Here is a 26,677-nt window from a genome sequence, read left to right as displayed (position 1 = left end):
TGTGACTGAGGTTGCTGAGCACCCTCTCCATATCTCATACCTGCTTCAGTTTGAAACAGGATTTTTCTTATGAACTCTCAATTTGGCCACAGTCTGAGCTATAGTCCTCCCTCTTACCTAGTGAAATCAATAAACATGCATGAATTTGGGGGATGGCAATAATACATTAACTTCAAAGAGAAGAAGCAATCGTGTCTTATTGGAGGATGCACAACATGATGCCTCCCGAAGGGACAGGTTCACCAAGACAAGCTGGGATCCTTCCTAGCAAAAGATAACCCAGCCAGGACTGTTCCTTCAAGGGCTCACACCTAACCTCAGCCGAGGCCAGGCTTTGGTTTAAAGCACCGTGGGCTGCACAAAGCCAAGGGTGTCTCTGAGCCTGCACAGACCTCACACCGATGGGGAAAAATCAGAGCAGAGTTTTAACTTAGCAGGGACCTGGTGCTTGATATCTACTGGCTTTTCCCAGCCTGTTCAGCAGCATACGGTCACTGTGAACAGCCAGCCATCTGCTTTGGCACAAGGCTGGAGATCCCAGGAAGTCCCCACCAGTGCCTGGCTGCAACAACCCTCCTCCAAAATGGGATCTTCAAAACCAGCAAGAAGGTGCCAGTGAGGCATGGGACCTTGAACTGCCTTACTGGGTGTGTTGGGACCAAAGGAAGTGAAGTGGAAGAGTTTGACTTCCATAAAATTTGCCTTGGGATCCTTTGGTTCTTGTTATTTCCCCTTCCTGTTTCTTTTTCTTTTCATATTTTTTTTTAACTTAGAGCACAGAGGAAATATTTTGCTGTACCATAAATAATGGTGGGGGTTTCGTCTTCTGCCTTTCATCCAGTATGGAGCACAACCAACTGAGTAAGTCTTTTCCAAACCATATATTAAAAGTGCATTTTCAATTTAAGTCACATATGTGCCAAAAAATGTTTTATACTCTGTTGTCACAAACAACACCGACAATCTGCTAGAAATTAATGGGATAAGAGGACTCAAAACACATCTCTCTAGTTCAGTGAGCATTTGATGGACACCTTGAGTGGGATTTATCTCGTATCACTTCAGATGTCCACAGCTGAGCTAGAGAAAGAAATAGGTGCTTTTAGGGAGCAGCTCATGTACTTGCTTTGCTTGAGCATCTACTTTAAGATGAGATGGATACACCAGGTGTAGCGACTGGATCCACTGACTGTCCACGGGGAGCGGATGGAGGCCTGGGCTGGATGTCTGGATGTCTGGACTGGGTTCCCATTTTTTACATGCAGTTTCATTGCTTCCCCCATCTGGGCTGTTTTCCATTCATTTGCTGTTCTTTTCAGTGTGATCTTGCAACAAATCCTTATGTAAGAAAAAATTTTAATATTGAAACAACAGCATGTTAATACTATAAAGATCATCAGGGAAGCACAGTGGCAGTACCTTTTAATGCACTGAAAACAGCTAATGTTGAAATTGTGATCATTCCTTTGTAGTTATGCTGTCAAACCTCCTAAAGTTTGCTTTTCGTAGCTTATTTTGTGTTATGAGAATGCCTGCAGATGTCCAGCATGTTATGTATGTAATATATGGTCTCACCTCTCCTTACTCTTATTTTTTTTTAAATAAATGTAAATAAGAAAAGCCAATATAATATAACAAATTCAACTTCTAACTATATTGGTGTATACAGACATTCAGACATGTAGCGTTAATTAGTGAAATCCTGACTTAGGATTTTAAGAAGTCATTGTGTTACGCAGTTGGGGAAGTCTGGTTCAAATATTGTAATCAGCAGCCAGTCTGGTGAAGTCAGCAAGTTGCTTCCATTTGAATTTGCTGAATTTAGCTACAGTGCTTTACTTCATTTCTAGCCCTGCCTCCATTCCCTGTTTTGTGTGAAACGAAGTAAGTGATTTTCAGCTTAGCTTCTCCCCGATAGTGATCTGCGTCACAAAATCATCACACACCAGACACTCTGCTTAACTGCAAGTGTTGGAAGCCTGATTGCTGAGCCTCTGCTGCAGAGATGCTCAAGGAAGGGTTTATATATGACTTCTCAAAGGCATCTCTTTTACAGAAAGGATGTTCACAGGTAAGCGCTAAAATAAGCAGCTGGGCAGCATGGAGGAAGCTTCTCCTGGTTTTGTACCTGTTGCCCCTGCTGTTACTCTCCCTCTCAGCCTAAGCAAGGAGAAGATGCACTGCAAAATGGAACAAAACCCAAAGAAAAAACCCAAAACCCCTAAGATAAAAAAAATATCACATAAACCCAACAAAAAATATTTCACCCTGAAATGAAAGGAAGCCTATAGATTAAGGATAGTTCTCATGTATTTTTTTGCCAGCAGTTGTCACAGCAGGAAATGGCCACTGTAGGCTTATAATTGCTTGGTTTCAAAGGGGGAAATCTTTTACTTTCACCTCCTTTCTCTGTCTTTAAATTACTACTTGGAGTGTTAGTCTTTGCTTCTGCAGTCCTTATCAGCACTGCAGGAGACAGGGATTGCCTTGTATCTGAAGACTACAGTGAAATTAAACCTTAATTGGTTGTTTAAATGGAGTATGATATAGACCTTGAAGGACTTAAAGATACGTATTCTGAATTGGTTTCAGGTTTACTCTGAAGGCCTGAACATACACACCTTGGATGATTAAAAGGAAATACACCACACTCTCTTCCAGGAAAGCTTCATAATTTAGTATGATGACATTACTGAAATTACCGGAGGAAAACTAGAGAACGTTTTCCATGCACGGTCTCCCATTTCCTCCCTCTGGGATGACAGGTCATAGTTTGTTTATGCATCACAGTCTTTCTGAAGAAGAGCAAAAACAAGCAGCCAAAATAAATAGATGAAAAGTGGCAACATAAGCATTCACTCATTTCTTGCAAGCTCTCTTAGGGAAAAAAAAATGAAACCTTTCAGAAATGTTAATAAGAAAGGGAAGGAGGAAGAGACAGAAACAAACGGGTGCGCATGGAGCATGCACACTCCTGGGTGAAATTGGCCCTGAGTCGTGGAAGGAGCTTCCAACCCAAACAACTGTCACGACCCATATTTTCTATAAGAGCAGCTTTTAGTTGAAACCCTGCATTTGGCTTGGCCCACAGGAACCTGCCCAGTGACTCACAGAGCAGATCCACTCCTTCCCCATTTCCCACTTTCCTGGAAAGAAGTGCTGCAACAATCATGCACATGATATAAAAATGCTAGCCCAGCCTCGAATGGCTAAGCTGCGCTCAGCTTTGCCTTTAGATGCTAAATAGCAGGGTCATATCACTGCTCTCAGAAATAAAGGCATGCAAAGCTAACCCAGGGCTTCCCACTCCACTGCGATGGCTGCAGGGGCTGCAGCTGTGCTGGAGTTTAAGGGTCGGAGCGACTTTGGTGGCATGAGCCGGAGGGGAGCTGGCATGGACCTCAGGCAACTCCTGACACCAAGGCTTTTACTAAGTGTGCTCAGCTCTGCTTATAGTATATAGGGCTGTGATAAGAGAGGGAGAAGAGATGGAAGAAGGGAAAAGGAGTAATCCATTAGTGCAAAATCTGCTCTTTGCAGAACCGATCACAAGGCAATTTTGAATCACAGCCTTCCCTTCAGCAGGTGGCTCCAGCAGTAAAAGGACTATGAAGAAAATGTTCAGAAACCTCTCTGCTATTACTTCTTACTAGCTGTTGTGCAATAATGATGGAACAGTGGATGATTACAAGCAAGATGTTTTGGTTTTGACATGCTTTGGAAGTATATTTGAATAGAGGTAGTATGTATTGGGAATCCAAATTCCTGTTCATAATATGCATTTTATTCACAGATTCACAGAATAGTTGAGGCTGGAAGGAATCTCTGAAGGTCCTCTGGTCCAACAGCCCTGCTCAAGCAGGGCCACCTAGAGTGCATTGTCCAAGTCCATCTCAGGTGGCTTTTGATTGCCTCCAAGGATGGTGACTCCACCACCTCTCTGGGCAACCTGTGCCAGTGTTCAGTTACCCTTACAGTAAAAAAGTTTTTCCTGATGTTCAGATGGAGCCTCCTGTATTTCAGTTTGTGCCCACTGCCTCTGACCCTGCCACTGGTCACCACTAAAAAGAGCCTGGCTCCATTTATTTGCACCCTCCCTTCAGGTATTGGAATACACATATACATCGATGAGATCCCTCCTGAACCTTCTCCAGGCTGAACAGTCCCAGCTCCCTCAGCCTTTCATCACAGGACAAATGCTCCAGTCCCTTAGTCATCTTTGTGGTGCTTTGCTGGACTCTCCTCAGTATATCCGTGTCTTTTTTGTACTGGGGAGCCCAGAATTGGACTCAGCACTCCAAGTATGGCCTCGCCAGTGCTGAGTAGGGGGGAAGGATCACCTCCCTTGACCTGCTGGCATCACTTCTCCTAATGCAGTCCATGGTACTGTTAGCCTTATTTGCCACAAGGGCACATTGCTGGCTCATGTTCAGCCCTGGCAGCACAACCTGGCATATCAGCCACTCCTCCCAGTTTAGTGTCATCAGCAAACTTGCTGAGGATACACTTTGTCCCATCATCCAGATCATTAATGGGGATGTTAAACAGGACTGAACCCAGTATTGACCCCAAAGTCCAACTAGACTTTGTTCTACTGTCTTCCATGATTTCTTTCCATCACTTCCATAAGGGGCATGTATATTGTGTGAATTAGAAAATATAACCATGAAAATGTGTTTATTTTTCTATACCAACTGCGATAACAAAAATAAAATTAAAAAAAAACCACTGAGAGTAAAAAAATATGAAAGATTATTCAGAGAGGAATTTCAAAGCCTCATTTGTGAAGGACAGGAGAACCAGGTGAACTTTAAGTTCTTCCTGCAGCTAATTTGATGAAGAACTGCTCATTAACTGCTGGTTTTAATCCCTTACCTAACCATCACTTAGGCATATAGAACTGTAATTTTAGAGCATGGAGAAATCCTAGATAAAAGCTTTTATTTTACTTGCAGCAATGTATGCTCTCTTGATACTAGCAGAGAAAAAGCAGTGAAAAAAATTAGAAAATGAAAGGAAAACCAAGGTGAATTCTAAGTATAATAGTGTTAAAAACCTAAAGAACATTTTTGTACCTACAGGGGTCTGTATTTTTTATCCTTTTTTCTGGGCTACACAAAAGGCAGACCCAAACACTTCTTTAAATTATTTTCTGTATCTACAAAAATAACCATGACTATTTGCCCTTCAAATAAAAGCACTCAAATCATCTGTGATGCAGCCAAACATCTTGGTAATGGCCAGCCTCTGGAAGTTTAACAGCCTTAAGACTAGTGGCTACCTTGGTTACTGTACAAGCAGTTTCTCCCTCAGGGAAGAACAAAAGAAACAAAAACCCCACGACACCACCACCTCTCCCCAAACCCTGCTTTATTACTACTTGCAAATTTCTGGAGAAAACAAATGCTAGCCAGCATTCAGATAAGCAACTTTTCATTAGCCAAGATCTTATGGAAAAACTTGTTAAATAAAATTTGTGTTAGAAGGGTTTCTGTGATTTAGTAAAGTCTGGTTTATGAAAGGCTTTTTTCTGTGGTCACAGAGTGCATTCAAATTGTGTATTGGTGAAGAAAAGGCACTTCTGCTCTGCACCATAATGTCATTTGGTGAAAACAGGGAACTGTCTCTTCTGTTCCCAGGCCAGGTCTCTCCCAGCCTCCTCAGGGCACCTTCTTTTCCCATCTGGTCCCGCTGCCGCAGCTGGATGTTTCTCTGATGGGGGCTTTCAGCAGGCCCAGCATCTCCCAGCCCGCCGGGGCCCAAGCAGGAGGAGCGGGCTGCAAAATTTAAAATCAATGTTAGACCTTCAGAGGCATGACCCGAATGCAAACAGTGTTTGCCTATTACAATGATTTCATGATTTGATTCCTGAAGTGTTAATTCCTTTATAGATTTTGGACTGTAATAGCTTGATATTGGCAAGAAGTAAGATGATCTTAGATCCCATGGGACTGACATCGCTTTTAACAGCAAGAGGTAACCAAGAGATGCAGTAGGGATGTCACAACAAAAGTCCCTGAAACAAACCATGTAGGAATAAGCAAGGTTGAATTCCTGCCTCTTTCCCCCCACAGCAGCACCAGCCATACGCGACATGGTCCCCAGCCCTGGGGGTGGCCTTTGGGCGCATCCTGTGGTGCACCTGCCCACCTACCTGGCAGCACTCACACTTTGCACAGCAGACTGAGGCACTGCAGTGCCACCCATGCCAAAGCACCACCATGTCACATCTTTGCTCTGCCCAGCCACACGCGCCATGAGCGGCCCTCCTAAGGGCACGACACACCAGGGCCATGGCGGCCTCCCAGAAGAGATCCAGCGTGCCTGCTCCCTTCTCCCTGCTGCATGCCCAGGCCATAGAGAGCCCCTAGTAGACTCTCCCTACAGAAGGGCTGTTTCTGTGGCTACAGCTAGAGCTGAGGCCTGCTTTGCTCTTGGTGAGTGCCACACGAGCAACACCTCCCTGTCAACCTCCCATAATGGGATCATGGGCTTTGAGGGAAAGCAAACCCCTGCCCTTGGGCCCAGCGACAGGACCGTCAGCTGAGCAGTGAGCAGGGGGTTGCCAAAGCTGCCTAGCACTCTCCTGAGATTAGGGCATGCCTTCAGAGCCCAGAACAGCTCCTGGCCATGCTGTGCCCCTTGGCAGCTGTCACAACCACTGCTGGGAATCACCTGGAGAACTTTTCTGCTTTTCTTTCATACCAACCAGCAGCATCCAGCATGGTCAGGCAGGTATTTCAGAGCAGGCAACAAGGCTGTCAGTAGGCAAGAAAGCAGACATCATGTCACTGAGGGTACAGCCTCAGCACCCAGACCCAGGGATCCAGCTGCGAGCAGCAATAGCCCCCACAGAACCCAGGCTGGTGGTGTGCCTGCACCCCTGTGTCATGCAGGGCAGCTCCAGCTCCAGCAGTCCTGAGGAGCTGCAGGTGAGGATGTAGATGGATTACAGGGCCACCTCCCAGGGTCAGTCCTCACAAGCAATCAAATGAAACCCCACAGACACGCTGGGGTGTCCAGTAATTGGATGTCTCATTTTTTGCATCTTGCTTCTCTAAGCATCTCCATCCAGTTTTTCTCAAGGAGGTAGTTTTGTGAGCTCTTTGTAGATCCTTCTGTTTTCCTGCTATGCTTAGTCTCTCGCCAGGAAAATATCTACTTTGAATAGGGTAAATGTCCGTTTCTTACAAAGGCAACAACAAACCCACTTTGCAAAGTGCTGTCAGTAGTCAATAATATGAAGATTTAACTCACAGGCAGAGCAACAAGGACTGATGCTGGGGTAGTAAAGATGATATGTCTGGAAAAAATTGTATGGAAAAGGCTACTCCCTGTAGTACATTTGTCATATGCTTTGGCAATGTGAGACAGGAAAGATATACAAATGTCATGTTTGTTTTAGTGCTGGCACCAAGCAATGTATATATTTGCAGCATGCAGGTCCAAAACTCTAACAGAGCAGAGGAACACCTTTCTTCCCTGTCACATGCTTCTTTCATGAAGCATTTGAGGCATTGTCAGGAAATGTCTCAGGAGCTACCAGCCAGAACACCAAGATGTGTGTTAGATTTTTTTTTTCACTTGAAATGAACTGTTGTGCTCTGAACTGCGGGCACCTGTTTTGTACTTGGGTAGTAAATCACAACACTGGGCAAGCATGGAGCTCGTTCCTGAGGAGAATGCCATCAAACTGATTAATCAAACCTACAATGCTCCAAAATGGCCTTTGGCTGTGCTCTGATTTGCCTAAATGTGGTTCTGCATTTACACCAGGCTGTCCTATGAGCGTTTCCAAAATCCTTTTCCATTCTAAACCTTGGGATAAAAATAAGCACGTGTGTTTTTAAAAAGAGGCAGTGTTCCTAGGATGGTCCATATTACTTAGAAATACTTCTGGCACTGACTAAAGGTGATCTGGCTTTTATCTAGGGCAGCTCCTGCAACAGATGAGAATAAATTGTTTGTATGCTTCGTTTGTTCTTGTCTGCAGCACTGCTGAATGCCATGCCTCTCTTATAAACCTCATTTATAGAGCTCCAGTCCCAGGATCATACTGTTTGTAACAACTCTCTCAAAGAGTTAATTTTTCCAGGTAATGGCAAAAGGCCAGACTGCAGCCCCTTACGGTAACAGATTCAGTCACATGTAGGCTACTATAGTCGGAGGGCTAAGCTGGGACAGCAAAGGCTGTGTGGTACAGTCCACATGCTGGAGGGAAGGGATGCCAGGTGCCATCCAGAGGGACCTTGACAGGCATAGAGAAGTGGGCCCATGCAAACCTCATGAAGTTCAACAAGGCCAAATGCAAGGTCCTGCATGTGGGTTGGGCCAGTCCCAAGCACAAATACAGGCTGGGTGGAGAATGGATTGAGAGCAGCCCTGAAAAGAAAGGCTTGGGGTGTCAGTGGACGAGAAGCTCAACATGGCCCGACAATGTGTGTTTGCAGCCCAGAAAGCCAGCCATATCCTGGGCTCCATCAAAAGAAGCATGGCCAGCAGGTCCAGGGAGGGGCTTCTCCTGCTATGTTCTGCTCTTGTGAGACCCCACCTGGAGTACTGCATTCAGCTGTGGGGCCCCCAACATCAGAAGGACATGGACCTGTTGGATCAAGTCCAGAGAAGGGCCACAAAGATGATCAGAGGGCTGTAGCACCTCTGCTATGAAGACAGGCTGAGAGAGTTGGTGTTGTTCAAGCCTGGAGAAACGAAGGCTCTGGGGACACCTCACAGCAGCCTATAGGGCCTACAGGAAAGCTGGAGACGGACTTTTTACAAGGGCATGTAGTGACAGGACAAGGGGAGATGGCTTTAAACTGGAAGAAGGTTGATTTAGATTAGATATAAGGATGAGATTCTTCACTGTGAGGGTGGTGAGACACTGGCACAGGCTGCCCAGAGCAGCTGTGGATGCCCCAGTGCTCAAGGCCAGGCTGGATGGGGCTGTCAGCAACGTGGTCTGGTGGAAGGTGTCCCTGCCTATGGCAGGGGGTTGGAACTAGATGACTTTTAAGGTCCCCTCCAACCCAAACCATTCTATGATTCTACAAAGAAACTGAGGTACCTCAAAGCCTCTTGGAGGCAGAAGCTACTTACAGAGAGAGAAAACGTTTCTGCTTTAGTCTCCAGGTCCCCTCCTGCTCACTGCATCCGTGCATCCAAGGCCACTTGCTGCCCACATCTGAAGTGTTCTCTGAAGCCCAAAGGCACATGGGTGAGGTCTTGCTGCGCTGAGGGACCCTGTGGCACACTTGAAGATATTGTCAGTGACAGCTGTCCACAGACAGCTTCACTTGCAAACCTTCACCAGGGCTTTGCCTGTGGTCTGCAAATGGTGTTTGGTCTTTGGAAATAATATGCAATGGTCTTAGCTTTCTGAAACAACTTCCTTTTCTTTTTCTTTTTTTTTTTTCTCTTTTTTTTTGAGAGCAAGTAGAGGGGATGCAGAGTAAGATGGGTGTTAGGCACAGCAGTAGTTTGGCCTCTCCTTTGACCACTGTAATAAAGGGGCCAAAAGGCCTGGAAAGTACTGAGATACACTGCAGATCACAGCAAAGGGGAGACAATACCCTGCCTGAGTGCTTGAATACTCTCTGGTTGGAGAGGGCTCTGTCCTTGTCATTCCCCTTTTTCCTCTGAGTAGGTTTAAGGGCTCTACTGTGTACCTGGCACAAACCCTCTCACACACCCTCTTATTGCAATGGTTTGAAGAGGCTGTAATTGTAGCCCTCTCAGATACAGAGAGGTGTCTCAGCAGTATCTCATTTCACTCATTCCCTGGTCCATAGCTTTAGCCTGTGAAATATCACAGCTCTTCTTTCCTGATGACTTGAATGCATCACGTTCAGTGAAGCTGCACTACGAAGAGCTTTTGAAGAACAGTAATAATGAAACCTCTCTAGTGCTTTTTATCCAGTGTGTAAAACCCAAACTTGCGTTGGTTTTATTATCTCTTCTTTACCCAGGCATGAAACATCAACATACAAAACAGTTAAGTGCTCTGTTCCTCAAAGCTGTCTTCAGTCAACAAACCCCTGCCACCCCGTAAGGGATTAAATTCACACTTTTTGTGACAGACAAAGCCATAGCTAGAGACTGGCCATAACGTACTCTGAACAGCTTCTTTAGCTTCTGAGGCAAAAGGGTGGGTGGGTGTTAAATGTGAGGTGGCCCTTGCACTTGGTAATCTGTGCTCCTCTAGATTCTTTTATCTGGGATCTCCATGCAGCTGATGCACTACAAAATAAAGGAGTTCAGGGTACTATGGCAGGCACGTTTTTGTGAATTCTGCTGCTCTTGGATGCTATTTGCACAGGTGTTGCCACTGTTAAATAATTTGAGAGGGAAAGACTCACACTCTGTTTCTGACATTCACCTTCCATTGTATCCACACAATTGCTCTGCTTATAACAGTTTCTGCAAGGAAACAAAAAACACCTTTAGAAGTACATCACTATTTTTTCCGTCATCAAAGAAACCAATTTCACCCAGAGTCTTATTAATAGTGAAGATGGAAGTGGAAGTCTAACAGCAAAAACGCAGCAGTCATAATATGCTTGGGTTTCTTTTCTTTTTTTTTTTTTTTTCTTCTTCTTCTTAATGCTAATCCCACATTGTTTATTGATTTTTTTGGAAGAGTCTGATTAGAACAAAAAGAACTGATATTAACATTAATTAAGAAAAGTTAATTTTACAATGCAGACAGGCAAATGGCCTGGGTGGGACAATGCAAAACTAATGAAACCCAGATCCTTGCTACTATTTTCAGAGGAAGGTATTATAGGTTGTTAATTCCTCATTATGTATTATTAATTATGCATCTATTTTTCTTCTACCAACAAAACAGGATTGCTTCAGAATAATTTTTTCTTTCATTGTCCCTGCTTTATTACCAAGTAGTGATGGATGATAGTTGAACATCTACAAAGTTTCCATGCTTTTCTACCCAGTTTCTGGATCTGCCTCTGGCAACATACATGAAGATTCAGCACTGACTCAAGTGATGTCACTCTCTACTGAATTTACTGAAATTAGACTGTGGCCTTTCATATCCAATTCTCTGATGAGGAATGTGCTGAGCTGGTTGATCAAAGGAAATGTTCATTTTTAATGTCATTCAGAAATTATAAAAGGTAAAATAAAATCAACTCTGCAAGAATGACAGTCCTTGGAATTACCAGAGCAAACAAACAGGGCTCCTATTTCATTTTGCTGCAAAGCCTGTAGAAAATTAAAGTCTTGGAATTAGATGTTTGGTTATCTTTTAGCTCCGTAGATCTCTCCACTTGGGTCTGCTGCTAAAGGACAGTGACATCAAACACTGCAGCCCTTGTGCTTGGAGCATGCTTCACTCCTGCCTTTGGTACACTCCCTGAAGTGAGATGGGACACCTCCAGCTGTTCTCCTGTTAGGTGTCTCTTGGGAGCAGAAAGCTCAGGGTCCATGAGGACTCATGTCAGGAAGACCCTAAAGGACATGTTTCTCTAGCCTTTCTTCTACAGAGTTTCTTTCCTGTGGAACAGTGCACTCCCTCACTTAGATGACAGTCAAACCCTAGAATATTAGAAAAATTAAGAATGCATAAAATCTGCAGCCATGATTTGTGCATAAAACATGGCAAATTTAATATATCTCATGAAAGATTTTTGTTTTACACTAATAGGCTTAATTAACTATTTTTTCAATAAATATGAAAGAGATCTCAGAAAAGGTGGACAAAGAAATCACATTATTTTAATTTTAAAGATTTTTTTTTTGATCTATATTGTGCTTTGATTTTGACGGTTGTGCTTTTTTATAGCCTAATGCATCACAGAGTTTGGGCAATTTAACATAGAATAAAAAGAACAAAATTAAAACATAAAATGCCATAAATCTTTTCTCCCTTATCTGTTTGCACCACTAAACCTTGAAGCATTCATTTTAATCCTCAGTTTCTGATGGGGACATTTATTTTATGCACAGCTGAGCATGGAAATCATCTATGTTTATTTTCATTGGATTGCTTTTGCCTCCTCAAATTACTTCTGAAGAATGAGACCTTGGCATTTGTCTTAGTTGTCCATTTGAACTTCAAACTGTAATTCGTAAATCACTTTGTGATAAAATCCCAACATCTTTACTGTGTTTTTTCACAATTTTTTGAAGAAGCCCTAACTGCTTATGTATCACCCCTCTGTTTTTGTGGGGCTGACAACTTCCTGCTTCCATTTTGCCCCTTTTGCTAAGGAAGCCTTGCTGAAAGAAAAGGTATTTTCACCTGGGCAGTGAGTGATGCTTGCCCAGACAGATGGCTTTGAGGATCAAAAATAGCTTGTGGCCAGCTGACTTAGGTGAGGTGGAGGTGGGAGCAGTCACATCTGTCTAGACACATCTGTGCACCCCTTGCATTGCTGCCTCCAGGAACCATGCCAAGTGCATTTTTTTCCACGTGGAAAGGAAAAGTCATGCTGAAGAACTAACACAGCCTTGGCTAAATGCACTTTTCAAAGAACTTTCCAATGACTATTAGCACGTTTTGAACCCCTCCCCTTTTTCATCCTACTTATTTGCTGGGGGTTCTTTATCAGAAGAGTCAGGACATGTGGAAATGTAATGTCATCTTGGTGTTTGCTGGTCTAAAGGAGACACAGGAGTTTAACAAAAAAGCACTTAATGGTGTTAAATGAGTTGGTATTAAACATCGCGTTCCAGTGGAGACAGGTAAAAACCAGAACGTCCATCCCAACATGCACAGGTACAAATATCACCTGCAGGCTTCTCCCAGGTCGGGCTTCTCCTCTCCTTCTGTAAAAAGCCATGTACAGCCAAGGTGCAGCGAAGAAATAAATAGAAAGGGACAGACTCTGAAGGACAGCACCTACCTTTTTTCTGAGCCCTTTTATAGCCACATGCTGCCCTAAGAAATGAAGGCAAGTTAAAACCAAAGAATCACCTCATAATTCAAGTCTGTGACAGAACATGAATGTATTTCCGAAAACTTAAGCCTTCTGAGACCTGGAGAGCTTGTGGTTTGGCCTATGCTGCCTTTGCATTGCAGCTGTTTGCCTGTGGTGTCATTCACAGAATCATGGAATCATTTAGGTTGGAAAAGACCTTTAAGATTACCGAGTCCAACCCTTAACCCAGGACTGCCAAGTTCACACGTCTCCCGCCTGACGACCGGGTACTGTTTCTGCCTGCCTTTACAGCCGAGCAGCCACTGCCCCCAAGTGCCCATCCGAAGGCTATTTTTTAAGCTGGGGGTTCACGAGGTTTTGCCTGTGTGCGATGCTGGGGTCAGCAGTGAGGCCACCTCACAGGCTGCTGCCTGTGCAGTCTCAGCCTGGCTAGCTCCGGCAGCTGCTCGCGTGGCCCAAGCACTGCCTTTAGTATCCCACAACCCATTTTCTCCCTGCTGAACACCTATTACCTCTCAGAAACCATAATTTTTTAATGTCTCCATTTCCTGTGTTATTGGCTTTATACCCTGCACAGCAAAAATTAGTTCCTTGAAAGCCACTTAATTGTCAAGATCAGTGCCGGACTACCATGAAGACTGGTCTTCCATATGCTAAAAACCCTAGGTTTTCTTACATCTCCATCCAGAGTAACAGCTCTGTGTCATCCAGCATCGTTATACTTCCTCTTTGTTTTTCAAATCAAATTCACTCTTTTTATTGGGGTAATATCATTCTTCAATGTTCATTTTCCCAGAAAATAGAGATTTCCCCTATAAGGCTCAGGCTGTTTCATACCTGAGCAGTTATCTCCTTCAGGATTTCTTGCTGCCTTGTCAACAGCAACTCTTTTCAAGACCCTAGCTTTCCCAGATTTTCTTCCTCCTTTCCTTCTTTTCTGGATGCCCCCTCCAACTTCCCATCCTCATACCTCTTGAATTTATGAAGTTCCTTTCCACACTTACCTGTGTTCTCCTGCCCCTCTTCCCTTGTAGAAGCTCCTTTCTCTTCTGTCCTCCTTCTAGTCTCCTTCACAACATGACTCCACACTGCAATGGCCCTCCCTCTTCTCCAATCCCTTCCTTCCCTTTCCTGACTCTGTCCCAGGGGAACTGATCCTAATCATTGTGATGGCTCCCATGAAGGTTGTCCTAGTGTCAGAGTCACCTCTTGGTATAGCAGCAGCTCCAACGTGTCTCTCCACCAGCATAAATTCATCCAACGTCACCAGCTGTTCTGCGTGTTCTTAGCTGAGAACCACTTTGTTGTTCCCTGTTTGTCACACTGTACCTCCTTCCATCAGTTTTTGGACTAGGGGTGTTGAATAGCTCCTGATAAATACTTTCAGGCTTCCTGCCTGCAGTAGCACCGAAAGGCATAGCAGCCAAGCCCCTCCAGGCTTCATCCTCCCACAGTCCCTCAGACTGGGACCTTCTCAGTTGCACTTTGTTTTGTGGGGATCAACCTTCCTCTCTGCTGTGGATGCGTTGCACAAACAGGAGTCTTACTGCTGTTCTTCAGGCTCCAAGACTGGCTTGATTATCATCAAGCAGGTAACCTGGCACCCATCAGGGCATTATCAGTGCTGCCACACAGATAATGAGGTCTGATTTGACAGGATCAGATCTCTCTGTCTTTTTCTTTATTACCATTTCAGTGTGTCTCCTAAGCTACAATAGAAAGTACTTTGAAGAGGCTTCTCAGTTCTAAACTGGGAGAAACTGGAAGTGTTGGTGATATTATTCCCAAGGCCTTCCATGCCCATTCTTGCTCATTATTGTCTCAAGTAACATTTCATAATCTCAGGGATCCATGACAGCCAGTGCACTTGTGCCGGATGGCTGAGCTTACCCAGTAGTTAGAAATTATGGCCACAGCAGCAGTGCTCCTTAGCATCACCCCAAGCACATCAGGATCAGTGAGAAATTCATTGCCTATCATGTGGTACTGCTTTATTCAAAAGTATTGAAGGTAATTAAACACGTTCATTCAGTGTGCACAATGCTTGCTTTGTATTTGGGATAACTATATATGAATGGATTGATGGTATTTGAATCTTAGGCATCTGATATTACAGTTAAATAAAACAGGCCATGAATATACACTACAATATTATTTGCTTGAAATGAAGGATGGAAAAAAGAGAGACCACAATAATGGTTTCAAGGCCCAGTAGATCTGTGATGTGTGCTAACTTGGCTGTAATAATCTATATCCAGGTTGATATGTCCATCAAAAATGTTGGCATGAAGACCAGAGAAAAAATCAGACATCAGTAAGCTAAAAACCGTGTTTTTTTCTCTGTGAAGACCTATTTCTGATCCCTTTATCACTACTAGAAATTCAGAGCAACTGATGTAAGAGTTCGGTTTGTAATGTGTACACACACATTAGGAAAAACATATGGGAACACTTTCTCTATTCAGTCCAGTGAGTAATGCATCAGTGCCTGGGTTCCTCTCCCACACATAGAGTGATCAAGCAGAAACCCTTCTGGTAGGCTGAACAAGGCGGGGGGGGGGGGAGGGGGGAAAGTCCTGTTTTGTTCATGTGATACTGCGCGATCAGGTCAGCAACACTTCTGAGGCTGTTCTACCAATGACTCCCCAGTGGTATGGCTTTACAAAGCCTGTCTGGAAGAAGGAAATAATTACCAACAGGCAAAAGAGAGTTTCAAGAGAAAGAAAAAAAAAGGAAAAAACCCATGAAACCATGTACTTACCTGGGTGTCCTGCCCAAGAGGCAGCTGAGAGCCCTCCTCATGATGAGAGCCTGTGATGCTCAGGGGAGATGGATTTCAGGGGAAAGAAAACCTCTGGAGCAAAGCTCTTGGAGGTGTTGCTGAGCACTGCTGAGCAGGTCCAGTCTTGCTTACAAACTGGCCACTCTCTTTCCACCTCTTGCTTCATCATATCTTTTTATTACACTTGCATTTTATTCTTCAGCCTTGAAGTATACAAAATAAACCCACTCATTTCATGCACTGTTTTATTGAAGGCAAATCACCAGTGGAAAGGGAGCCTTGCAAGAAGATCAGACCCAGTTATGCGCTTATATAGACTAGAGAACTATGCAGCTGTAATGTCTTTATTTTAGATCTTGAATTCTCCTCTTCCCGAGTCAGTGGCCATTTTATTCTGGAAGCTTCTCTAACATGTACAGAAAAGACTCGTATAAACTCAGGGTGCTCTTTCATCTTGTATAGGTAGCGTGCTGCAGAAATTGGAAAGGAATTTTGCTTTGGGTTTTGTAGTTTGCATTTTTACTTTCCACCAGCTCAGAGCTTCACGCTATTTCCAGGTTAACTAGAGCCCATAAGTGACTGAGTTTTGCTCAGCCTGACTTTGAGAAAAGATGTACCTGATGTGCCTGAGATATGGCACAGCCATAAGACACAGGGAGGAATGAGACTGTCGGGAAGTACTTTTCGCATGGCGGGCTCTTTCACTGGGCTTGGTGAAACACTGAGAAGTGCCTCACTTGCTAGTGCAGCCAGGGCATGCTACGTTGCACAAGCAAGCCTGACTGCCTTTCCCTGATTAAAGCAGGGCTCTATCCTAGCGCTGTCAGGAAGTGTTATTTCCAGAACCGTGAGTTTGTTGGTTATCCATTTGTGTTTCACACATACCCTGCCCTTCTAAACAGACAAGCCCATTTCCTATCGGACTGAGTCTCATTAACCACATAATCCAGAACAGAAATATGCATTCATAATTTCCGCATAGCTGAAAAAGCAACTGTAAACTCTTAAGCATTCAGCATTACAGTTTGGGTTTGGTTATGTTACGTGATGGTATGAGCTTTAGAACAAATTTAACTGCACTGCTCCTTTGTTTTGCAGAATCTGAGTATTTGATAGCATTAGAGATTCCCCCACTCCCCACCCCCCCTTCCTAGATCGCATCTAACTGACTTTCTAATGCATTTACTGTTAAAATGAGGATAGAGCTGTGTGATGAACATTACCTGTTCCCTTTCTATACTGCACTGATTTGGTTGCAGGCCAGATTTTACATGGATACCACAGCAAGCTTTTCAGGCAAGTAATAGATTTCAAAATGTGTGTTAGCCAACATTTTATTCTAGTCTTGTAGTAGCAATCCCGTAAACAGGATCATGCTCTTCACTGTATTTTAATTATATTAGCCTCTCCTTCAGCTCATTAGCAGCTCATTTACTTAGAGCTGGTAGCCAAGGTACTGTAGCTTAAAAAAAAGCCCCTATGTTCACTTTCTTATTGGTGCCCTGTTTCTCATTCAAAAACATTGAGGGACCCTTCCTTCTCCTCTCTGTCCTGGTTCCCTCCGTGTGCCTGGCAGTTTAACTGTTCAGTTCCTTTCTGCCTTCCAGGTCTGGGGTCACGCACAAATGCCTATGAAACTTTTATCAAAAACCTCAGATGTACCTGAGTTCAGCTTCTGTTCAAAATGAGCTGCAGATCACAGGGATGTTGTGCGTATTTCATTAAGTTTTCATCAAATCTAGACACTAGGTTTCTCTACTAGAATTTTCCTTAATGAACAACCTGACTATTCACTACCAACCAGCTTTTTCCACTCTGAACTCTGCTCTGTGGAAACTATCCCGTGGGGTGAATTGCATAGTAGCTTGTGATAGAAATAATAGTCTTCCTTCCTTCCCATCTGACAAAAGACAGAGCCATGCAAATGTGTACAGCATTGAAACTGGAATTGTTGCTCTGGGATGTGACCCGAGAAAAATTGGATTAATTCAAACCTGTGTCTAATAAAAAAGGAAGAATCTGCAGCTTATTCATGTAGACAATAGCAGAAAGAAAGGGAGACTGGTTCTGAACCTGAGTATGTAGGGCACGTTCAGCTTTTGGGCCTTGCTTATACTCAGAATTTAAAAGAAATTCAAGGCTGTTACTCAGTAGTGTGAGGTTTTCCCTCTCCTGCACTGTGCACCCTGGGAGCAGTCCCATGAGAACAGCTGGTGGCTTCAGCCTGCAGGAAGGAAGGAGGGAAGGAAGGAAGGATAGAAGGACGAAAGGACAGACAGAAGGAAGGAAGGGAGGGAGGGAGGGAGGGAGAGGAGTAAAACTATGAGAGATACTAGTTTAAAACGTAAATATCCTTCTCCAACTAAGGCTTCTCCAAAATCATCATAACTAATGAAAAGAATGTATGGAAAGAAAAAGGTTTCTCCACTGGAGAGCAAATACCTGCAGGAGTTAAGCCACTTCTAATTTGGCATACATAATATTTAGACATTTGTCACTGCCCAGCCTGCAACACAAATACTTTAGTCTGTCTGTATTTTAGTTTATCATTACAACAATGAGATACAGAATATAGCTGATAAGTCTGGTTTTGGGACTGAAAGTCATTTTCATATGGAGTTAAAAATCTTCTGAAGGTGCAGGGCATAAACTCTGAAAAGAAAGAATTCTGTATAGAGATAACCTCACAGCATCACAGTGTCAGGCCCATAGGACAACATGGGCCAGTGACCATAAAGGCAAGACAAACTGTTCTGGGAATCAGGCGAAGGACAGGACACTGAGAATCGCTGGGACTTTCATATTCCACCTTGGGCCACCTCTTCTTCTGGCTTTTTAGTCTGCAAAATCTGTGAGTCCTGGAAGTGCCAAGCTGCTTAAGTATAGTCAGCTAGGCACTAGTTCAGCCTTAAGGATGAACTTAAGTTCGGTCCTTAAGGATGTTTGAAGCATGTTCTGAAACTCTTGTCATTCATCAATATGAGAAACACAGATGCTCATCTCACTGGGCTGCTCTATGTTTAGGCTGTGAGTTAACATCACACTTTATAGAAGCACAGAACAGAACAATCCCCTTTTTTTTCCCCTCAGGAGAAGGAGTTAGCATATAAACAGAGGCATTTTTATGTTATACCAATATTAGCTATTTCAGAGAACAAAAGTTCTGGCAGCAATTCCACTGAAAAACCTTTTCAGTAATCAAAGTAAGTGACATAAAAAAAATTGACAAGGCTGGTAAAAGTGGCATTTTGTTTGGCATGACCATAATGTCAGTCTTTGTCATTATTGTGGTCACCAGAAGAAAAGACTGCACGGTGCGTTGTTTTTTTATTAAGCCACATCAGTGATGCAACTGTGCTTTTTGTGTCCAATGTACATCAGTGTAACGAGGTATTGACTGGTGCTTGGAGTTCACTGTTAAGGGTAGAGAAAAACATCACAACAAATAAACAGTTATTGGTGGCATTATTTTCAGGGGGAGCTGAGAAGAACACTGTCAGACCATTTCACTGACCGATCCACAATGCTAAAAATTGAGAATGTGGAAGTTTTCTGAAAATGCATTCAGTAGTGATTGGCAGCCTCGGCGATGCACAAAACAACCACAGCTCTGAACACCCCAAGGGCGGCAAGAGAAACAGTGCCTGCAGCCTGAAGGCACAGGCTGCCGTGCACAATGTCGCAGCCAGAGGTGAGGTGGCCTGCAGTGACCTCCCAGGGATTGGGAGCAGAGCCCCCTTACCGAGCTCTGGCAGTCACTACAGCCGTTTTGGAATACAGCTACATATAGCTATACCAGAATTAGTTATAACTGTACTGCTGTAGTGAGGATCCAGCACATCTACCCTATCTTTCCCACTTGCTTGTGCAGAACACATCTTTGAGCAGAGGAAGGAGCAAGGGGAGTAGTGCTGGGTTAAGCAAGGGATGAGACAGAGCAGAAGTCCGGTCTGAGCCATCTGTCTTTTACATGAGGCTTTTGGTGACCCTTGCTTTAGCTGTCGGAGGTGTCCCTCCACAGTGTTTAGACAGGCGCAAGATGTGTGGGATTCAGAAATGTGAACAGTTTCCTGATCCTCTCCTTTCCCTCATCTCTTCCCCAGTGTTTTGGGTCTTTGTGGCCCCATCTTTCCATCTTTCAAAACACATGCTCTAACCCTTTCAAGTCAGGAAGTGGTTTTTTTTCCTCTCTCCTTGTGTCTTCTGCATATGGCTTGCACAGCTCTTGTATTTATTTTTCATGTTCCTCTATTTCCACATGCTATCACTTTTTCACCTTGGGCCATATTGACGTGCCCTTTACATGGCATCCCCTGTTAAGGAAGTCAATAAAAAAGGACCCACAAAAAAGGTTGGTCATATCTCAGCTGTGGGCAATGTAGAGGACTTTACCCTGGCAGCAGTTACAGCCGAAAAACAGAGGTAGCATCAGCAGGAACTGAAGATTCCTTTTCATCTATTGCTGCTCCAGTCATGAATGTGAATGGGTAGGGAAGCGATCCATCAGGTCTCAAATAACAAACCAGGTGAGGCTAGCACTCCTCAGGTCTGTGTTTTCTTTTCCATTCCCCTTGCTATTTATTTGCTTGCATCTTTCTTGTCATCCAGTGCCTCCAAGCACACCCAGTCCTCCTTCCTAATGTAGTGTCTCCTTTAATGATGTAGTCTATGCAAATTGCAGCCTGGTAAACTGCAGACTCATCAGGGTGGCAGAGGCACAACATGAGTAGGTGCTTTCCGCTTGTAATCCTTTACCATCAAAGAAGCCAATAAATAGAAAATCTTTGTTAGCTTTGAGACACCCTATGGCAAAGCAGATCAAGCTGCTCTTTTTCCCTCGTTACAACTGTGTCTTCTCTCTGCAAGATTAACAAGCGTTACTGTGGATTTGGGGTATCGGTACTGTCAGGGATCGCTTGCAGCCATTGCTAGCCAAAGTGCAGCAGCACAGCAATAGCTGTTACACTGCTCATCAAAACCAGCAATCTGTGCTTCTTCCTCACCATTAAAACGATCAGTGCTGAGTCCTGAATCGGCCGTGTCAGTGCCTGTTGCCCAATTGACACATGATGTGGAAGAATGCGCTTCTAGAAAACCAGTCCTTTTCTTCAGGGCACACAGGGCAACATTGTGAGATAAAAGAATAGTTTACTAGACAGCACTGATTTAATGATGTTAATAACCATAGCTATTAGTCCAATTACATAAAAGCAGGTTAGCCTGCCAGCCCTAATATCAAAAGATGATAAATGCAGGTTAATTTCAGCTTCTTTACCTTACTCAGTTCTCCAGATAGGCAATGAAATGCCTGAGTTTATCTTTTTGTAAATGGCTCTGATATAGTTTATATCAGTTTATAAAGGGCTTTCTGGCCAGCAAAGGAAATCCTTTTCTTTCTTAAGGAGGGCTGAGATTGCTCTCAGTTTGCAGTTACTTGTAGGCTGAAAGGTGAGAACTTAAGGTAGTTTTCCCAGGTTTTTCATACTTTGAAATGCAGCAAGAAAGCAATGTTTAGCTTGTCTCAGAAGTGTTGCATTTTGGTTTAGTCTATTTTCAAGTAGTTATTTGGGAAGATACCTAGCTCGCTGGGTACCACTGCGACGGTGCAGGGCAGAGCATGGAGAAGCCAGGTGGTTTTGTGTCATCACATCATGGCAAGGCAGCAAAACAAACAGGACGGTGTCACCATAACAATAACTATACTGTTAGCCGTAGAGGCACCAAACAGGATTTGAGCTGCTGAGCCACACACTCCACAGGCACAGACTTACACATGACATTGTTCCTCCCTGGTGTCAGCACTTCAGCCTATGGCTGACCCCACAGCCCTGCTCGCAAAATGACATTTCTGCGTTCCCAGGACACTGAGCCTCTGCTAGCATTGCACACAGTGAGGCAGCAATGAAAGTGGGTACTCACAGGGCCACGCCATGCCCTCCCAGTGCTGCTCATGGCTTTGAAGTTATGCCTTTAATTAACTGCTTATAGACAACATCGAGTTGAGGGCATCCCACCCCGTTTGCATTCTACCCAGCATTTAACATAATTTCCTAAAGTTACACTTTGCCACTTGCTCCTGTCCCTTGATCCTTACATAAGGGACTAAACAACAGTGGGCACCCCAAATTGCTGGCTAGAAGTGATGGAAACCCATACTTTGAAATGTGTAGTCCTGCTATGCTAGAAATACACAAACCATTTAAAGTGTATTTAAAATATCAGTTCAAACCTATTGTAATTATTCTATCATACAGCATATTTGCAAAAATAACAGTCCTGGACACGGGTCTTTCAGGCCAAGCTTCATCTCAAAATGAACTCTCACAGCACTTAATATCACTGTGAGACTGTTAATTATATCTTGCAGAAATGGGACCCCTATAATTAGGCTGATGTATTTGACAGACTTTTTCACAAAAAAGTTGACCACAAATACTTCTTGATCAACCTAACAACCTTCCCATCTGAAAACCCCGATGCAAATGTGAAAGATACAGTTCGTCTTGCCTCTCTAGTGGGCTTGGCAGGACTTACTGCATAGTTTGAAGCCAATTTGTTAGCGGGATGAAAGAGCTTTAGGTCTTGACCTGTGAGAAGGCAGTTGGCCATGCAGCTTCTCCTATACATTTTTTTTTCCAAAGAGAGCTCCAAAGCTTATCACTCTTCATCTTCCCTGTGCCAGGCCCTCCACTGTGGTGATATGCTCTGGCATTTCAGATCCCTGGCCGCCTCTCTAACAGCAGTAGTGTTATCTGTGAGACCCCTACCCATGATAACAAAAATGTAATTCCCAGCATTTCAATCACCTCCAGGTGATGAACCCTTAGGTGAGAGGAGAGACAGCTAGAGGTCATCTCCACCCCTCCAGGCATGCTGTGTCTCACTTGCAACATAACCTGCACTCAGGGCAGGCAGAGAAGGCAGAGCTAAGGCCAGCAGCAGCCACGGCCCATGGAAGGGTCTCGTATTTTGGAGAACTCAGAGACAGCCCTTGTGAATTTGACAGACAGGAAGGACTGTTTGTTCACAAGAAAGACAGGACTTGTTCTCAGGACATCCCGTAGCAGACTGCATTACACTGCCAGTTCAGTTCATGAACGGCTATACTGGATCTGGTTGGGATGGAGTAAACTTCCTTCGTAACACCACCTATGGTGCTGTGCTTTGTGTTTGTGACCAAAAAAGTTTTGATAAGGTACCAATGTTTTGGCTGTTGCTGAATAGTGTTTGCACAGTGTGAAGGATTTCCCTGTTTCTCACTCTGCCCCCCTACCTCCCACCCCCTAGGGAGCAGGCTGGCTGTGGGCAAGAGACTCGGAGGGGACACAGCTGGGACAGCTGACCTGGACTGACCAAAGAAATTTTCCATAGCATACAGTGTCATGCTCAGCAATAAAACTGGGGCAAGTATAAAAGAAGGGTGGGGTTTTTGGCTCCTGAGATGGCCATTACTTGGAGCTTAACTGGGCATCAGTCTGCTTGTGGGAGGTGCTGAGTGACTATCAACTTTGTGTCACTCAGGTTTTCCCCCTTTCCTTCACCTACTCAACTGTCTTCATCTTGACCCGTAAGTTTCTTGCTTTTGATCATCCTATTCTCCCCACTGTCCCACTGGGAATGTGGGAGTGAGCAAGAGGCTGTGTGGGTGCTTGGCTGTGGTCAACCGCAACAACAGCTGAAGATTAAAACACTGGTACCCTGAAACTCAGCTGTTCCAAAACCTACCAGAGCATCCTTTATGCTTATCCATCAGCAGTCCCCAAAAGGAAGGGCCCTTGTTGACCTGTAACAGTAGGTATTTGGGAGTAGGGCAGAGAAGCTGGGAAAGGGGCATTGGTTTTGTAAAGCTTCACTTAAATGGCAAATAGAAGACAGAATAGGATGAAATTACAAATGTGCCCAGAGGAGTCAAGTATCCTAGTATGCCTTTGCTTTCAGAGTACAAGGATAGCCACATGCCCCTCGGAGTCAAGCTTTCATTTCACCTCTTTGCAAAAGTTACTTAACAGAAAATCACATAGTTCCTAAGTTTTTAAAGAAGTGAGCTGGTAAACATGGTGGCTGACCCACTTCGGTCTCAGCAACTGATTGGACCTTCCTCTTCATAAACCCAAATTAAGGCAATGTGCCTTGGCTTAAATTCTGCTTAGTGAGGTTTAAGCTAAGGGATGCTATTTCACAGCAGGGAGAAGATAAGGTCCTGCACCGGGATATTTAGAAGGACTGAGCTGAAGGAAGCTGACTCAGGGAGCACAGTCGCATGCCTGTATTTGGTCAAGATTATTATTCTTGTCTCATGCCCCATGTCCAGCAGAGCACCCTGGTGTGGAGCCAACCTTGTCCCCTCCCCGGTGTGGGGCCTGTGTCTCTTCAGGATGAAGATCTATTTGCTGAATTGCTGGGGGGTTTCAGATTTGGTTTTCTTAATGTTTTTCTTAACACATGGTTTAGTTTAGATTATTATATTAAAGTAGCATTTGTGAGAGAAGGTATTTCTGTCTGGCAGCCTTTGTTTTCTGCAGGATTTTGTCCATTCTATTCTTGTCATTATAGAAAGGCATACTTCTAAAGAAAACAACTGAAATCAAAAGCCAAATTGTTGAAGTGCAGGAAATGCCCTAGAATCACGTTCCAAGGACAATACGCCTGTTTAGTGCAAAATCACTAATGCCTTCAAAAGCTGTTACTAACTAGAGCTGCCTCAACAGCACCACAGGTTGAAATGATCCTTGAGATTCAAAGCACCTTTTTCTCATTCTGTTTGATTTGTCAAATAAAAGTGATAAATAATTTGGTAAGTGGCTGCTGAAAGTTAAACCTCACATGGAACAGATTGTGCCTTTTTGGGTAGGAGGAAAAAGAAAGAAAGTTGAACTGCACATGGATGGAGGGAGAAAGTCTGTGCCATGGTACCCACAGAGAAGCGGATGAACAGTTTTTGTGAATGAGGCCAGTGATGTGGGGTTTTAAAGTGTTACATTCTCATAACTGCTATCACTAATAAAAATCTATGTTGGTGCAATGCCCAGTTGTTTCAACCTGATGAGACTCCCTATAAGGCTCCACAACTTATAAAGCCTCTCTACAAACTGATTACAGTCTGTGCTTTCCATTATCCTGGAATACTTGATATATTTTTATTACACTTGATACCTTGGCATGAGTGATCTGTTTCTGGCTGCATTCACAGCCAAGGCTTCTTGTTTTCACCAAGTTGAACACTAAGGTGTTTGCTAAGAGGGATCAGTTTCCTTATAACTCTGTGATGTTCAAAATAAGCTTCTTGGATAATTCCTGCAGTTTCTCCTCCAATTGAAATGTATTTCCTAAACCTTGTGAAGCTGTAGGCTGATTTATTTCAAACTCATTTCCTCCAGAAACCTTTCTACTTCTCAACAGTATTTTTGCTGTAATACCTACACTAGTGATCTTCACTTGAGCACTCTGAGAGAGTAGCGTCATTATCTTCAGCTTTCCAAGCAGACACAGACGAATGCAGTAAAGGAATTCATCTCACTTCAGCCATGTAAAGTTAAGGATGTAGTCTGAGCTTGCTTTACATAGGATCCTCCTGTAGTCCTCATGGAGAGAGATTCCTTCAGAAGGTGATTAATCCCGTCTCTCTACAGCACTTTTCTTCTGAGTGGGGTGTTTTGTCCTCTGGAGGTGCCTTGGACGGGGAAATATCAGAAGGATGCCAAAGAGCAATGAACAGTTTCTAGGTTGCCTGATTTCTTAATTCAGCACCTCTATCTCCCTGTACAAATATACACAAAAATGATAATATAAATCAGGGGTCCTCAAACTTTTTAACAGGGGGCCGGCGCACGGATGCAGTGGCAGGCAGTCATCTGCAGCTGCTTGGCTCCCTGCCCCAACCCCTGGCGGGGGGGGGGGGGGGGGGGGGGGGGGGGGGCGGGCATAGGGGTTCTGTAAATACAGGGGCCGGATTGAGGACCCTGGGGGCCCATATCCGGCCCCTGGGCCATAGTTTGAGGACCCCTGATATAAATTGTTCTTTTCAACACCGTGGGTTTTGTGCAATGAAATGTTGTAATTTTATATGCATTTTATTTGATCTTGTGCATGCTTATTTTTATGTGTACGTATATAATTTTATTGTATCCAGTTTTATATAATGACAACAGCACTCAGCAGACCCCACTGCAATGTTTTCAGGGGGTGACCAAGGTTGGAGTGGGTCAAGAACTAAGCCTTTTTGCTAGAGCTGCTGTTTGTTCAGAGGCTGCTTTGCAGCTCACTGATCAATTCTTGTTTGTTCTGTGTGTGCATACTATAATTTGTACAGGTATCATGCCTTGGTAAAGGTATGATACAGCTCGTGTCAAAATACCAAGAGTATGTGCACATTTACTTGCAGAGTAATGTATGCACAACTATGAGACCTCTTGATTACCATCAGTGTCTGTATGCTGCAAGCATTACTTATCCTTTTATGTTTGTAATTCTGTATGTTCAATGTATAGAACAACTGCGTGCTAACATCTGTTTCACTAACTATCTGTTGATAATTAAGAAAAGTTGAACCTTAAAGTAGTTGTGTGCCTAAACTTCCTTCTTTCCTAAAGAAGAAAACTGTTTAAAAAGGAAATATATTTTAAGATACATTTCTTTGGTGGATTTAAAGATGTGAAAGATTTCCAAGGCTTGGGAAAAGGCTTACAAAACAATAGGCTACCACTGCTCATCCACTGTCTTGTAGATGTTCAGCTTTCTGAAGCCCATAAGTAAATGCATACTTTTTCTCCTTAAGGTAGTGAGTTCAAAGTCATGAAATCAGAATTTGTCACAGTTCATAAACATAAATATCATTGCCATTCACTGTTAATGTTGGCATTTGAACTTTCCATCCATAATTGCATATTTCTGTTTATATATTAGGGAAACATTATTTTGTGGAGTACAGAGAAGATAACTTGCAAGCAGGAAGGAAAGAGGATTCTTCACAGTTCCTGATCTGAGCAGGGTGACTTTC

This window comes from Falco biarmicus, chromosome 2, assembly GCF_023638135.1.
Source record: "Falco biarmicus isolate bFalBia1 chromosome 2, bFalBia1.pri, whole genome shotgun sequence".
NCBI classification, from domain to species: domain Eukaryota; kingdom Metazoa; phylum Chordata; class Aves; order Falconiformes; family Falconidae; genus Falco; species Falco biarmicus.
Note: the sequence above shows the minus strand (reverse complement) of the source record.